The following is a 16,818-nucleotide window of genomic DNA, read 5'->3' as shown; positions in this document are numbered from 1 at the left end:
TGTAGAAGTCTGTCTAATTACTTACCCACCTCTGTTCTACCTTCACACCTTCACATACTGCATGTGTAAAATGTATAGATATTTCTACTTTGGAGCTTGTTCAGGAGACGATCATAGTGCTAACAAAAACATGCTCTATAGTGTGTAGATGATGATGTACTTAATTTACATATGAAGTACAAAAAAATAAAATATTACTTTAAATACAATAAAACCTTTAGTAGTCATCCACTTGAGAAGCACAACAAGTATTTGGACGTATAAGGTATTTTTTTTTCTTTTAATATTTGTGCTAAAATAGTTGTTAACCTGGATTTGAACTTGCTGGCACATACACAACGTGATATTTAAGAACATGTGGGGATTGACTTCTGTGACAATAAAAAACAAGCAAAAAGCTTGAAAATTCAAGATATTCACTTTTAGTTGGAAAAATCAGCACACAGAACTGAAGAGCATATGTACATTGTGCCAGACTATGCATGCACTGTTTATTCTCCACAATTACTCTTTGGAATTATTTTATTAATTCTACCAGATTCAGTGTCTCCATTGCTGATATTTGCTGCAGGTCTCTGGAAGTGGCTTTGATAGATTATTTTAAAATATGATTTCTCTTAATAGTGATCTAAGATAACCCAGAAATTTAAAACACATTTACATCAGGAGACTGCTGAATGTTTTAAAGGAACTACATTATAGTATTTGTGGCAATATGCGTAGCACCATTGTCTGAAACCTAGTTTTTCATACTTGAGCAACTAATGTCCATACATTATGGTTGGAATTACTGAAGATGTGTCAAGGTAATTATTAAATAACATTTGAGATAGAACAAATTATATGAGGCATGTTTTTTAAGTAAGTACCATTTTGAAATTAAAAGAAGACGTGCTAAGATATCTCAATAATTTTATTTTTACATGAAAGCCTGTGCCAGAATCTACTTTTCTACATAATTTCCGTCAATATTGAGGCACTTGTCATAACGTTGTACCAGTTTTTGAATACCCTCCTCATAGAAATCTGCTGCCTGACTTGTTAACCACTGCATCACCACTGTTTTGACTTTTTCATCGTCTTGAAGACGCTGACCATCCAGATGTTTCTTCAAGTGCAGGAACAGATGGTAGTCACTGGGCGCAAGATTGGGGCTGTATGGAGGACGATCTAGAGTTTCCCATCGAAAAGATGTGATGAGATCTTTGGTCTGATTTGCCACATGCGGACGGACATTGTCTTGCAGCAAAACGATGTCCTTGCTCAACTTGCCACGTCTTTTGTTCTGAATAGAACGCCGCAGATTGTGCAATGTCTTACAGTAAGCTGCTGCATTGATTGTCTCATTACGAGGCAGAAATTCCACAAGCAATACCTCTTTTCTGTCTCAAAAAACTATGCACATGATTTTCCGGGCAGAAATTGTTTGCTTAAACTTCACTTTTCTGGGTGAATCTGAATGCCACCATTCCATGGACTGTTGCTTTGATTTTGGTGTGACATAGGCCACCAATGTTTCATCACCCGTAACAATTTGGCTTAACAAATCATCACAGTCATTGTGGTACCGCTCAAGGAAAGTCAATGCACTGTCTAAACATTTGGTTTTGTGCACATCCTTCAACATTTTCGGTACCCAACGTGCGCACAGTTATCGGTAATTCAAGTGCTTGGTCACAATGCCATACAAAACACTACGAGAAAAAATGAAGAAAGTCATCCTGCAGGGAGGAAATTGTAAAGCGTCTGTTTTCTCTCACCTTATTGTCCACTTCCTGTACCAAACTTTCATTAATGACCGAAGGACGCCCAGTCCTTTGTTCATCATGCACATTTGTGCGGCCATCTTTAAATGCTCTCACCCACTTTCTTACCATTCCATCACTAAAAATGTTTTCTCCATAAACTGCACAGATCTCACGATGAATACCCATCACTTTTAGGCCTTTAGAACTAAGACATCTTATAACAGCCTGTATTTCACAGGTGACGGGACTCACAATTATCGGAGGCATCTTAAACACTCAGTATGCAACATAAACAAGGAAGAATCAGACCATAATGGCGTCAGTGCATAGACAACAGATGTAGGTACACAGTGCACATGCGCAGAACGCTGACCGCAGCGCTGTGGCCGCGGTGTGGCAAAACGGTACTTACTTAAAAAACACGCTTCGTAGTACAAGCTGGACAAATTATTGTGTTCTTCAGTCTGAAGGCTGGTTTGATTCAGCTCCTCAAGGTAGTCTCTCTTGTTAAAGTCTCTTCCTCTCTATGTAACTGTTGTACCGTACCTCCACCTGAGCCTGATTAACGTAAAACCATGGCCATAGTGACTCAGCTATTTCAACAGATAGAAGAATCTTTTAATGCACATACTTATAAGCACATTGCATTCCTGTTGCTAACCACACCAAGGGACAAGTGACAAGCACAGAGACATGGAGCTCACAAATTCAAAAGGTTACTGAACTAATTGAGATTCCTTTGCAACAACGAAACTTTTATACTTTGTTGAACATATCGTGGATAAGTTCGGCAAGGTATCTGTGTTGAAAAAAATGGGAAATGGACCCCTGATTTTCAGAACATGAGCAGCTGTTCTTTGGGTTAATTAGTTTCAAATGGATACAAGGTGCAATAGCTATACAGAGATGAAGCACTCCTGAAATGTGACAAACTATCTCAGTATGACCAATGTCTTATGTGCCACCAAGACCTGATATTTAAAATCTACAAATTGCAAGCCGATCTAGCAAGAGTCCATTTCCTCCACTGAATCCAGAAAGCTCCAAAAGACAACAGAATTGACGCTTGTGCCTCTGTCCTTGGTTCTGAAGGGAACATGTTGCCTGAAAAGTTAAAGTTATAATTCACATAGGCAGTGGTGAATGGTACATTCGCCCACTGATGAGATGATTTCAGTGCCAATTCTACAGGCACATCTCCTCTGCTGCACCGCTGAGTCCCTCTGTAGGAAGTGCAGAAGGGCTTTGCATGTGAACCAACGTGCAAACAACCTCACATGGTACCTGTTCAAACCATTATCCTCCGTGTTCGTCAGACTGTCTCATGATCAAAAAAAGAGAGGGAGATCCAAGAATATAAAACACTAGAACATTACCTTATTTTGAGACCAGAAAGAAGTATGAAAGTCTGCATGCTATCAACATGGTTACAAATTTCACAAGTGGTGTTCAGTCTTCTAACTAATATGCCCTCTAGCCACGACCATAGAAATCACTCATCAATCAATCCACCTTCTGAAGAAGAGGCCACAAACTACGTCAGTCTGCAAACCTACAGCACCAGCTAGGCGTTTATTATGCTGGTGCATCCAGGAACACTTCAACTGTCTTTCACACTAACAGAGAGGAGAGCACTATCCAAAGTGCCCCCTCCCTACAAGAGCAGAGACATGACCTCAAACAAGTCAGTGGATGAAAGAGCCACAGGCACTGAGTCGCAGAGAGCTTAAAAGCATGAAAATCACACAAACTCAAACCACATCTCCCAGTAAACAAAAGAAAAAGCCCGAACCAAAAAAGGTCCAGCAATTCTGACCAAACTGGACTCATCCACCCTCCTTACATACAGAAGAATGCGCAGAAGACACTAGACCAACTAACACTATAGAATCTGCAATCATTCACCCTTACTGCCTTTGCTTCTCCTCTTTTATGTCATTAAAATGGTATTGTAATGGTTGCTACCACAACCTCGTAGAGATTCATCAACTGATGGCCAACTATCCCACAATATGCCTTGCTCAAACTTCTGAGGTATGAAATTTTCTCTTCCCTCATTGTCTATAAATGAGCCAGCATATGTACATTTAATTTTATTATAATTTTAATGGCAAGTAAAAGGGATTAGTATGTAGGTACTCCTTTGGCAGCATTTAGCACATGGAGTTTGACTACAGAAACATCTACATCACAGCAGGTAAGTGCTGCATGGAGCTACCAGTACCATATGGAAAGCCAAGGAGCACCTCAGAGTACGACATCACGATGTAGTTCGGTGAAGATGTAAGACAAGAATACTAACAAAAACAATTGTGCGCCTTATTTAAAGCTTTTAGTTTAGTATGAGGTTCGCTACTGCTCAAACCACATCCCTGTACTCAAATATGTAATAAAAGTTAATTGTTACTTGAGGCAAATAGCAACTGAAGAATAAGAAATCAATAAATCAAGATCAAAATGAAATCACACATTAGAAGTGTTGAAAAGTGGAAGTGCAATATCAGAGTAATGTAATAAAGAAAGGGGTAGTAGTTTGCCTTGGACAATTGCTGAGGACCTGACTTTGATATATAGACGTGAAGGTTAAAGATGTAAATGTTAATAAAGTTTGTTTTATTTAAAAATCATTCAGAGGCTTAACTTTTCAGCACACCCTCGTACCTTCTGTGAGCAGTTGTAGCCATATGATCCACACGCTACACATAGAACCGACAATGTACGTAGTGTAGAAGTAGCACTGGAATAATGATTTGCACTTTAAGCGAGAACACTTGGCGTGGTTGAAATATATTAACAGGTTTTGTTTTTTGATTGCACTATAGCGCAAAGTGCAGACACTAAACTAGCAGTCAACTGTGAATTTAAACAAACTTGAATTTTGACCTCCAAAGGAGTAAGAAAAGGTGCAGGGAAACAAGCCGTTTCGCATCCAGCCTGCACCTTTGTTCTGCATTTGTCTTGACACATAGTCATAGGGTTCATCAGTCTCTTCTGGTAGTCTCCTGCCGCCACATGGTGAGTAGATTTTTTATCTATCCATTTATATTACATCTGATGATCATAATATAACTCGGTGATGGATCAGTATTAGTTTCTTCATCTGTTTCAAAATAGAATACAATGAACGAAATACAACACAAAGCTTTTAGTAATGGTTACCATGTAATTATTTGCTGGCAGTATCATAAACGAGGTAGTTCAGACCTGACATCTACCAGTATTTGACACAACCGCAGTTCAAACTGCTCACCACCTATAACTGCCACATTAAAACATTCACAATATAACAACTTCTGAGATTTAGCTAGCACAGAAATGTACGAGTTTCTTTGTTCTAAGATGCTGATCATCAAGCGCACATCTGTTTTGGAAATGCTTTCTTACCCACATTATCTTCAGAAATTGGACTTCACTAGATGACGTGCAATACAAGTAATTGAAAACTGAGTACACTCGTATCCAGAAAATAAAGCTACTTCAAACTATCTCTGATAAAATAGTTCCTCTGGATATAATTCACTATGACAAAGTATTTACTAGGTAATTTTGAGTTTTCCCAATTTGAGGCAGAGTTCGCCTCTACGTTTGCATTTATTGCAAACTTTTTGGGTCCCTACTTATTGAAATGTAAATCCTAATCATTTAAATGTCCACTCGAATCCTGTCAGAATTGCACCTATAAATGTGTTGCAATACAGGAATCGCATTTCTTAGATGATTATGTCCCTGATTTTAGCCATTATCACGGTCAACGCAGAGAGTTTGGAGGCGTATGTACACTAATGCGCTCCAAGATGTAGAGAAAACTACTCCTTTTAATAACAGAAAATATGCAATAGCTATCCATATTCAAAGGGGAGGGGGGGGGGGGGGGTTGTTATAGGTAGAGGCAAGGATAATTTCGGGAATGGAGAATATGTTTTGAGGATAACTTGCAGCCATACAGTTCAGAAAAGCTGATGGTGGAGGGAAGGATCCAGATGTCCTGGGTTATGAAAAAGCCATTACAATCAAGCATGATGTGTTCAGCTGCATTTTGAGTTACAGGGTGGTCCACTTTGGTCTTTGCCACAGTTTGGCAGTGGCCATTCATCCTAGTAGACAGCTGGTTGGTAGTCATATCAATATAAAAAGCTGTGCAGTGGTTGCAGCAGAGCTGGTACATGACACGGCTGCTTTCACAGTTGGCTCAGCTTTAGATGGTGTAGGACAAGCCTATGACAGCACTGGGATAGGAAGTGCTGTGTGGGTGGATTGGGCAGGTCTTGCACCTGAACCATCCACAGGGATATGATCCCAGTGGCAAGGGGGTAGGATTGGGAGTGGCACAGAGATAGACTAGGATGTTCTGGAGGTTGGGTGGGTGACAGAACAAACTTTAGGAGGGGTGGGAAGGATCTCGGGTAGAATCTCCCTCATTTCAGGGCATAAATGACAGATAATCAAAGCCCTGATGGTGGTACAGCTGTTCCAGTTTGAGGTGGTATTGGGTGACAAGGGGTCACTCCTTTGTAGCTGGTTCTAGGGGTGGTGGGATATGGAATGGGAAATCTCTTTGTGGACTAGGGGATAATGCCCGTCTGTGAGGGCCTCTGTGAGACCTTCAGAATACTGAGCAAGGAAGTTCTCATCACTACAGATATGCCGTATCCGGGTGGCCAGGTGATATGGGAAGGATTTTTTGGTGAATAAAGAATGGCAGCTGTTAGAATGTAGGTACCATGATTTTGGTGGGTTTAATGTGGATACAGGTGTGGATGGAGTCTTCAGAGAGGAGATGGTCAAAGTACAGGAAGGTGGAATGCTGGGCTGAGAAGTGGCAGGTGCAGCTGATGGGAGAGTAGGTGTTGAGGTTGTGAAGGAATGAGAATAGGGTTTCTTGGCAGTGTACATCTTGAAGATATCATCTATGAACCCGACCAGACTAAGGGTTTGGGATTTTGGGAGACTGGATGGTTTCCTCTAGATGGTCCATAAACAGGTTGGCATAGCAGGATGCCATGGGGGTGCCCATGGTTGTGCTGCAGATTTGTTTGTACACCTTCCCTTCATAGGAGAAGTTGTATATTACCATACAGCTAGTAAGATGTATGAGGAATGAGGCAGTGGGTCTGGAGTGTAAAGGGCGTTGGGAGAGGTAGTGTGCAATAGCAGCATGAGGGATGGTGGTGTATAGGAAAAGGCATCAAAAGTGACGAGTAGAGATCCAGGAGGTAAAGGTATGAGGGTGGTGAAGAGTCAGTGGGGCCACCAAAACCATCTAAAATGGGGCATCCAGGATTGTTGGGTTTGTGGACTTTACAGAGCATGTAGAAGGTGGGTGTGCAGGGTGTCTTTGGGGTAAAGAGGGAAATGGATTCTGGGGAAAGTTTCTAAGAAGTGCCTAAGTCTTTGAGCAGGGTGGATGTTATGTTGGACTTCTCGGATGGGATCATTCTAGCAGAGTTTATAGGTGGAGCAGTCAGACAATTGGTAAAGGTCTTCTGCCAGGTAATCCATGCGATTCATAACATACGGTAGAGGAACCTTTGTTTGCAGGTAGGGTGATCAAGTGAGGAACTGTTTTGAGGTTGTGTATGGCTGTTCTTTTTTCTGCTGAGAGGTTGGTGCTTTTAGGATGGGAGTTGAGGAAGGATAGTGACACGCAGTTGGATGGATGTAATTCCTGGAAGAAGGAGACCATGAGGGAGGGAGTGGGGGGGGGGGGGGGGGAGATAATGATAGGATGGTGTTATGAGCTGGAAAGGGTTCAATGTTGGGATTAGAGGCAAAGAAGTGTTTCAGGGAGAAGGAGAGTATGCCTTTGACAAATACAACATTGTTAAACTTGTGTGTAGGGCTGAAGGTGAGGCAGATCTAGTCTCCAAACAGATTTTCCATGCTGTATCCCCAAACACCATCAATCCTCCCACCATCCCTCAGAAACAAATACAAAGGACCACTCCCTTCATCACCCAATACCAAACCGGAAATGTAACAACTGAACCACAGTCTTCATCAGAGTTTTATCTATCATCATGCCCTGAAATGTGGGACATCCTTCCCTTGCCACAGGAATCATACCCTGTGGAAGAGCCAGATGCAATACCTGTCCAATCCACCCACCCTGCACTTCCTATTCCAGTACTGTCACAGATTTGTCCCACCCCATCAGAGGACAGGCCACCTGTCAAAGCAGCCATGTCGTGTACCAGCTCTGCTGCAACCATTTCACAGATTTTTGTATTGATATGACAAACAACCAGCTGTCTAACAGGATGAATGACCACCGCCAAACTGTGGCCAAGAACAAAGTGGACGGTGCTGTGACATGGATCTAACAATATGCAGCTCAAAAAACCATGCTCAATTTTAATGGCTGCTTCACAACCCAGACCATCTGGATCCTCCCCTCCACCACCAGCTTTTCTGAACTGCACAGATGAGAGTTATCCTTACACCCAACAGTTTCTGCTCCTCTGTCCTATAAACACCTTCTAATTCACATCCCCTCACCCTTATTGTGCCAGCTCTCTGCCAACACACCCACCAGTCTTTTTCCCACTCTCCATTCCCTTCCCTCCCCCCTCCCCTCCTCCGCCACAGCCTCCCCATGCTGCCCAATCCTTGTCCTGCCACCTTCTACAGTAGTTGCTGCTCACTCTACCAGACAGGCTCTTCTCTCCCCCAACCACACTCTGCTATCCCTCCTTCCCTGCCCCACTCCTGATTGCTGCTTTCATTCAATGCAACTGTCGCAGTCTGACTAAAGTGGCCAGAGATAGCAGTCATATGTGTGAGGTGTGCATGCTTGTGTGTTATCCTTTCTTTGCTGATCAAGGCTTTGACCGAAAGCTTAGGGTCCATCAGTATCTTCGCTGTACTTGTCTGCAACTCAATGTATCATCTGAACGGTTAGGTGCCAATGTATTTATATCAACCTGCACTTTCCATTGTTCGAATTATATTTAAATTATACAGAACGAAGGCATGGTGTTTAAGAAACAATCACAAGTATTTGTGGTCATCAACTACGCCCAGGAATATCTAGAATTTCTCCTAAGTGAGATGATATAACTGACTCTCCAGACATTACAGAAAGTTCTGCAGCCTGTAATTATCACTCTACCTTTATAAATTACCGACACCTAGTGGACCACAGCACTTGATCTTTCCATACCCTACACCAAGAAACTTACAATACTCCTTTCTTAAGGAATGGAAACTCAAAAGCACTTTAGTGTCTCATCAAGATATGTCCCCAGATTTCAACAAGATACCCAGTTGCTTCAATACCTGAACAGTAGCAGCCAAGGACTATCCTGGAGATTTTGAATCAACTATCGTGAGAGGGAGTTCTCTCCTCCATGTGGATAGGGAATATTGTAGTCCCTATCCTGAAACCTGAAAAATATGCACACAACCTAGGTAATTACAGACTATTTGTCTAAGAGCTACTTTAAGTAAATTATTACAGAGAATAGTTTACTGGTGACTGTGGATGCTTAGAATCCAAATGAGTACTTTCTAAATTGCAATGTGGTTTCCTGATTCTCTGCCTACCACTGATTAAATTCTGAAAATAGCATTTGCAGTCAGAGATGCTTTTGCACACCACTGATACCTGATTGCCATAGCCTTTTGATTTAAAGGGCTTATCACATGACACACCAAACATATACAGGTTTGCACCAACGCCCCAAGCGTACAAGTCTGGAACTGCTAACCTTTTCATTAGCCTGTTACATGACACACTTAATGTGTAGTCTGCACCAGCACTCCAAGGGGACAAATTCGAAACCACATGCTTGTTTATGTCATCAGAACTTCTGAGAGGTCTAACTTTGTATGCATTAACCAGTTATTGTTATCTTGTCCAGCTATAATGAAATCATGTTTTGATTATTCAAAATTATGGAGAATGTGTTCGTTTTATGCTATACTGGTATAAGCGAATGATTGCCTGTGTTCATGTTTCAAAGCATTTTAGACATGACTACACAGTTATCTGCACAGCATTTGTCAAGGCAGTGTCTGCCTTAGCCATTAGGAGAAAGGCAGGACAACAACAACAACATAATGCCAGATGCAGGAATTGGGTTCGACTCTGGCTGGAAAGAAGGGATGAAGGCAGGGCATATAACTCTATTGGTTGATTGACTGGTTGGTTTGGAGAGTAAAGGGACTAAACACCAGGGTCATCAGACCCCTTTTCCTCTTTCAAACATGTCTCAGATTAAAACCATTCCCCAAAAAAATCATGTTCTGATATCGGGGGAAAGAAAAAAGTTGTAAAACTAACTGGAAAGCACATTGAAAGAGAAAATGAAAGAATTAAATCAAAAGTGAAGACATTAAGCAAAAGGAATAAAGCAGTAGAAGGTGTTAAAACAATATAACAAATGGCCTAGGCTGGTTGATCGCAAGGATAAAAAAGGAAAAAAGGATGAGCCAGCCACTCTGCACTACACTAAAATCTCCAGCCTAAAAGCACAAGGCAGGAGAAAAATAGATGGTAAAAGGATAAACATGAAGTCGAACAGACAGCATCAGAGGGAGCTAGGTAGAGTTAAAATTTATGTAGACAAGGCCTTTGAGAAAAGACTACATGCCCATCCTTAGATTGAGTGATAACACCCCCCCCCCCCCCCCACACTCTCTCGAATAAAACTTAAAACTAGATCAGCCGTTGAGTCATTGTCACCTAACACCATAGGTAGTGTGTCCAAAAAGTTGAAAGACAGCCTCAGGGCAGCTAAATTGGGACAGTCCAACAAAATGTGGATTACCGTCAATCAAGAGCCACAGCGTCACTGGTGTGGGTGCAATGGAGGAGGCGACTGTGAGTCAGCCAAGTACGGCTGATAGGGGCCGGCAAAGGACAATGGAGTCCCTGTGGATGGCTGGCATGGATGACCTCCACACATTTGTCATCTCCTTTATAGCAAGTAATTTTTGTTGTACTTCAGGCATGCCATTCGGTATTCCAGGTCCTGAAAACTTTACAGCCTAAGATTGATCGGAGATCACTCTGTGATGGACTGATCTCTAGAGCTGGTTTATCAGTAGCGTGTTTGGCCGTCCTGTCAGCAAGTTCATTTCCTGGGATTCTGACATGTCCTAGGGTCCAGACGAAGGCCACTGAATGTCCATAGTTTTCAAGGGCATAAATAGACTCCTGGATAGTCATTGTCAGAGGATGGCAAGGGAAGCAGTGGCCAAGTGCTTGTAGGCTGCTTGAGGAGTCACTACAGATGACAAAGGACTCACCTGTGCAGGAGCGGATATGCTCAAGAGCACAAAAGGTGGCTACCAATTCTGCAGCGAACAACACTGTAGCCATCCAGCAAGGTGCGCTGTTCAGTACGTCCAGCAAGAGAATAAGCGAAGCTAATGTGAGCATCGAGCCTTCAGTGTAGACTATTTCTGAGCCCTTGAACTCACCGAGAATAGCAAAAAATTGGCAGCGGTTGGCCTCAGGAGGTCCAGACGAAGCTGTGGCCGAGGCATGGACCACAGAGGTGTACATGAGTGGACCCGGAGAAATGGTGGTAAAGGAAAAGACTTGAGTTCACTGAAAAGGGACCAGACATGGACTGCAATTGTAATCCTCGATCTGGGCCACCATTGCGGGAGATGGAGTGCCGTGTTAGGGAAAAGGAGACGGTAATGGATTATGAGGTGAGCTGCGAATGTGCACGATGTAATTTGCAAGCACTTGTTCCTGCCTGCTGTACAATGAAAGAACCCCAGCTTCCACGAGGACACTGTTCACTGGGCTCCTTGGGAAAGCTCCTGTCACAAGTCGAACTCCAGAGTGGTTCAGCATCCGCAATGCTGAGGGCAATGCTCAATCATACTCCAGGCTCCCATAGTCAAGAAGGGACTGTACCAGTTCTTTGTGTCTGTGATTGTGTCTGGTTCGGTATATACAGCTCCATGTGTGGAAATTCCAGATATACCTGCAGGGATCTGATATCCTTAAAGGCGTCTGAACTTAGTCCAAACCTAACAAGAAGATTTTTGTGTTCCAATGTGGAGATCTATCATTCCCATCACTCCTGGTTCTGTCATTTGATGAGTTGGTGGACTCGGCCACAGAGCTGTTTGAAGGCAATGAGGTGCTCCAGGGACGGGTGCCGCTTATGGTGTTGAAGGACCAGCCTACGGTCTCTAATGTACGCTGTGATTTCTGGCAACCACCGAGGCACCATATTCCAGCGGGGGCAATCTGAGGAACAAGGTATTGCCATTTCAGCTACAGAAACAATGGTAGCAGCAATTTTTTGGATCATCTCACCAATGCCATCATGCAGTGGAGGTCCAACAGTTGTAGCAGAGGTGGAAGCATCCCAGTCAGCTTTGATAAGAGCCCATCAGGACGAATGTCCAGGCAAATGATGCTGGGGGAAGAGCAGAAAGTGGTCACTTTTACACAAGTCATCATGAGCTTTCCAGTGGATAGACGGTAGAAGACCAGGACTACAAACTGAGAGATCAATGGCCAAGTATGTGCCATGTGCCACACTGAAATGAGTAGGGCACCAGTATTTAAGAGGCAAAGGTTGAGTTAAGTTAGCAGATGTTTGACATCTTTATCAGGAACAGTAATATTCATTCCACCCCACAAAGGGTTATAGGTGTTAAAATCACCCAGAAGTGGAAAAGGTGGTGGGAGTTGGAAAATTAGTGCAGCCAATACATGGTGTGGCATGCCACCATCTGGAAGATGGTAGATGTTGCAGATGGTAATTGCTTGTATCATCCTCGCCCTGACAGCCACAGTTTCTAAAGGTATTTGAAGGGTCACAGGTTCACTATATACAGAAGTGAGGACATATATTCGTACTCCACCAAACATCCTGTTATAGTCAGTACGATTTTTTTAATACCCCAATAACCATGAAGAGCAGGGGTCTGCATTGCTGGAAACCAGGTTACTTGAAGGGCAATGCAGAAAGCAGGTGTACTGCTTAAGAGCTGTTGCAGCTCAGCCTGTTGGTGGAAAAAACTGCTGTGATTCCATTGGAGGATGATGCTTACTGTGGTTCGGGAAGGCATGAGGGGACCAAGCAGGCAGGTTATGCCTCGGGGTGACCTGCTGCCACCGACTGAATATGTATATCCATTTCCATTGCAGCTGAGGTGCCAGCAAGGTCTAGGTCCTCCAGGGACGCCAGAATCTCCATCTTGTCCTCAGAAGGGAGAGGTAGTGTTCATCAGTTTGCCACCTCATTGCTCTTTACGGGCTTGCTGAGAGGGCTTCCCTATAGTTGCTTCCACGACAGAGAAAGAGTGTGAAGCCCTTTGACCAGCAGCTTGTGACTCCTTCAGCCACTGGCTGGTGTCCACTTTTTGAAGGATCCCTTCTGTGCGAGAGGAGCCTGTTGCTTCTCCAGCTGGGGCAGGGGGGGGGGGGGGGGGGGGGACCGACCGATGTCTCCGGTGTGTGGGGAGGTGGGAGGTGTTGCCCCCAAAGTAGAAGGTGGGGCAGAGGGGGGGTGGGGGTGTAGTTGGGTGGCCCTGAGGGCCCACTGGTAGAGGCAGAGATGAGGAGACTACTGTTGCCAATGAGGGTGATGTCGTCATAGCTGCAGCATATGAATACGTCAAGTGAAAGGAATGCAACCTTTCATATTTCCATTTGGCCTCTTGGTAAGTCAGTCGGTCCAGGTCTTATGCTCCATAATCTCTCTCTCCTTGTGAAGAACCATGCAGTCTGGTGAGCAGTAGGAGTGGTGCTTTCCACAGTTAACACAGGTGGGGGTGAGACATGTGAATTATTTGGATGCAATGTACATCCCAGTCTTGGCATGTGGCATCAGAACTGTACCAGAAAGACATGTGCCTGAATTTCCAGCACGTAGCATCGTATAGGAGGGGGGGGGGGGGAGGACATATGCATCTTGACCTTTTCAGGTAACGAATCACCCTCAAAGGCAAAGATGAAGGCACCAGTAGCAACCCTGTTGTCTTCCAATCCCTTGCAGACATGCCAGACGAAGTGAACCCCCCTTCATTCTAAATTCACACGTAGCTCATCGTCGAACTGCAACATGAGGTCACAATGAGAAATAGTCCCCTGGACTATGTTTAGGCTTTTACGGGGAGTGACAGGAATATTACTCAGCTTGTCACAGGTGAGCAACGCCCATGTTTGGGCTGGGGATGCTGTTTGAATTGCGACAGACCCATTCTGCGTTTTTGACAATGCCGCCACTTCCCCAAAGTTATCCTTTAGGTTGTCAACAAAAAAATAGAGGCTTTGTAGTCAGAATGAAGTCCCCATCAGTTCTGCTTCAGACTAAATAATGAGGGGAATATGGCTCTTTCTTTCTGTAGCCATATGTTCCTCCCATCATGCAGCTAGGGAGGGGAGTGACTTGGGGTCATACTGCCCAGTGTTGAATTCCAGCCTTCCCTTCTTAGAGACTGCTTGGACTGGCAAGAGATGACTTGGCCCCTTCATTGTGGGCCATCCACCCTGATGCTACCCACACCAATCAGGGTCTCTCTCCACAGGCGCCACCCACCTGCAGCAAAGGCCACCTGGGGTAATGGCTGTTGTTGGCCGTCCTGATGCTCCAAGAAGACAGGCATCTACACCTTGGCAAACATGGGGAGTTTGCAGTTCAGGCATCAGCAGTGCAATCCCTGAGTATTGTAGGGCTACAACTAAGAGGGTACGTCACGATCCCTCCACGTCACAGTGGCTACCGTACTGGATATTGGGCACCAAAACATCCATCATTATCATTGCTGCAGGAGAGGACAGTGGACAATAGAGGGAGAAGGTATCCCCATAAGGTATCCTCACCCAAAAAGCTGGATTATTGGTGCAGTTGCAGAGCCATGACATCAGTGGGTGAAGGAGGTCTCAGCACACGATGGATGTATGACGCACCCTGTAAGGTGTCCTTCCGTAATTGGCCTGCACTTCTGTAGAATTTGGAAAGATGGATGTCAAACCCTAAAAAGGGACCATAACTTAGTAAGCTGAAAGGTTGTGAACTTCTTTTAGTCAACTCTTACAACAGCAGCAATACCTCGGGTCTATTCTAACCACCGAACCCGCAGGGGGTACACCACATGTTAACAAAGGAGTTAAGCCAAAAGATTCACAGGAATTTAGGAACTTCATCAGAATGGATGTGCCTTCTTGATGGCATCCGCACAAGTGACAGAGCAATGAAGGAAGCTTTTTCATCCAACCACGAACATGCACGACGACATTTCCAGTCCTCAGTGGTCGTGCCCGGCACGACTGCTCTGATTCTCGTGGTGCGGCTTTTCGCACAACACTACCCTTCCTGGCATGCTAAAATAGCGCAAAAGATGCAAGCAAATCAAATAAATGCTGCAATTTCACCAATTAAGGCAATATGCACACATCTGAAATAAAATTAGATGAACATTTACATGAAACATGTAAACTCGGAATTGAACACGTGTCGACATATTTTATTGCAATACAATGTATCTAGAGGATCACACAGACACCTTTCCTTACCATATGTCTCTATAACAGTGATCTGTGCTCTATAAGCAAGCTTATAATATCTTTGTTTCATTTCATTTCTGCAATAAGAAGCAATCATTATATGTACAGCTTTTGTCAATGGCAACTAAAAAGAAGAGAACTCTCATTCTCATTTGTTTTATTACTGTATCAATAAACGTTACTTAGTGAAAAATGTGTAGAATATTCCGTGCAATAACCAGAAAGAGTCCTCAAGAACTTACATATTTCTTGTCTGCTGACCACGTGACAGCAATAACAAGAAGAAAGCCTGCTGGAAATGCTGCATTCTGCGAATGCATGGAAACACCACCTCTACTGTGCATGTGCGGATACATTGCAGAATAGAACCACCCATACTTCTGCCCGGTGGATGAACCGTGTGTTAAAATCATATCGTCACCCATTCTGTCGCTAGGTGGCAGGTCAGCTACCCCTAACTTGTACACCTTAGGTGTGTTGTCTAATAAGTGCTTTACAGAAGGATTACAGTACTACATGGCACTATTACTACGTTTTGTCTACATTGCATAAACAGAGTTTTGGGAGTTTCCTATAGTTTTATGCACAATTTTACCACACATACTGTCTCTGGTAGGAGTTGGCACGCCATGTGGCATCCAATATTTCCAGGAGCACAGAGCTCCACAGCGACTGGTGTTGAGTGCTACTCTCTTTGCTATTGCAATCAACAATAAAGTAACCACTGTGGGTACTACGATATCATCTGCATCAAATGTGGACAACTTCTATATACTATAGCTCTCCTAACTCCATATTGCAGAATGGTAACTTCAAAGTGCTAAACGAGGTTGGGACTAGATTTGTAGGTACTGCTTTTCACCAACAAAATTTTGTGTCGTGGGTCTTTCCAGACTTCATTCTTTACATTCTATATACTTATTTAGGTGAGAAGGTACTAGATGTAATTACCAATTCTGCTTTTTAGGATTATTATTTAATATACAATAAGGAAGATACAGTATTAGAGTTAGAGCTCTGAAAAACTGGAGATTAAATAAGGCAGCACGGATACATAACACTCCATCAGAATTTCTAATATCATTGGGGGGAAATGGCAATCAAACAACTGTTCAAGTTAGTGTGCAGGATCTATGAGACTCGGACTTTTGGAAAAATATCATCCAAACAATTCCGAAGAGAGCAAGGGCAGACGGATGTGAAAACTATTGCACAATCAGCTTAACACTGCATGCATCCATGCTGCTGACAAGAACAATAAACAGAAGAATAGAAAATAAAACTGAGGATCTATTACAGACTATCAGTTAAGCTTTAGGAAACGTAAAGGCAGTTCTGACTTTGCACTTGATTGCAGAAGCAATAGTGAAGAAAAACGAAGATACATGCATAGGATTTGTCGATCCACGAAATGCTTCCAACAATATGAAACAGTGCAAGATATTTGAAATTCTGATAAAAAATATGAGTAAATTACAGGGAAAGATGGGCGATACACAAAATGTACAAGAAGCAAGAAGGAACGATAATACTGAAAGACCAACAACGAAATTCTCAAATCAAAAAGGGTGTAAGAGTCAGTGATGCAGC

Source organism: Schistocerca americana, chromosome 3 (assembly GCF_021461395.2).
Source record: "Schistocerca americana isolate TAMUIC-IGC-003095 chromosome 3, iqSchAmer2.1, whole genome shotgun sequence".
Lineage (NCBI taxonomy): Eukaryota > Metazoa > Arthropoda > Insecta > Orthoptera > Acrididae > Schistocerca > Schistocerca americana.
This window is presented reverse-complemented; position numbering follows the sequence as displayed.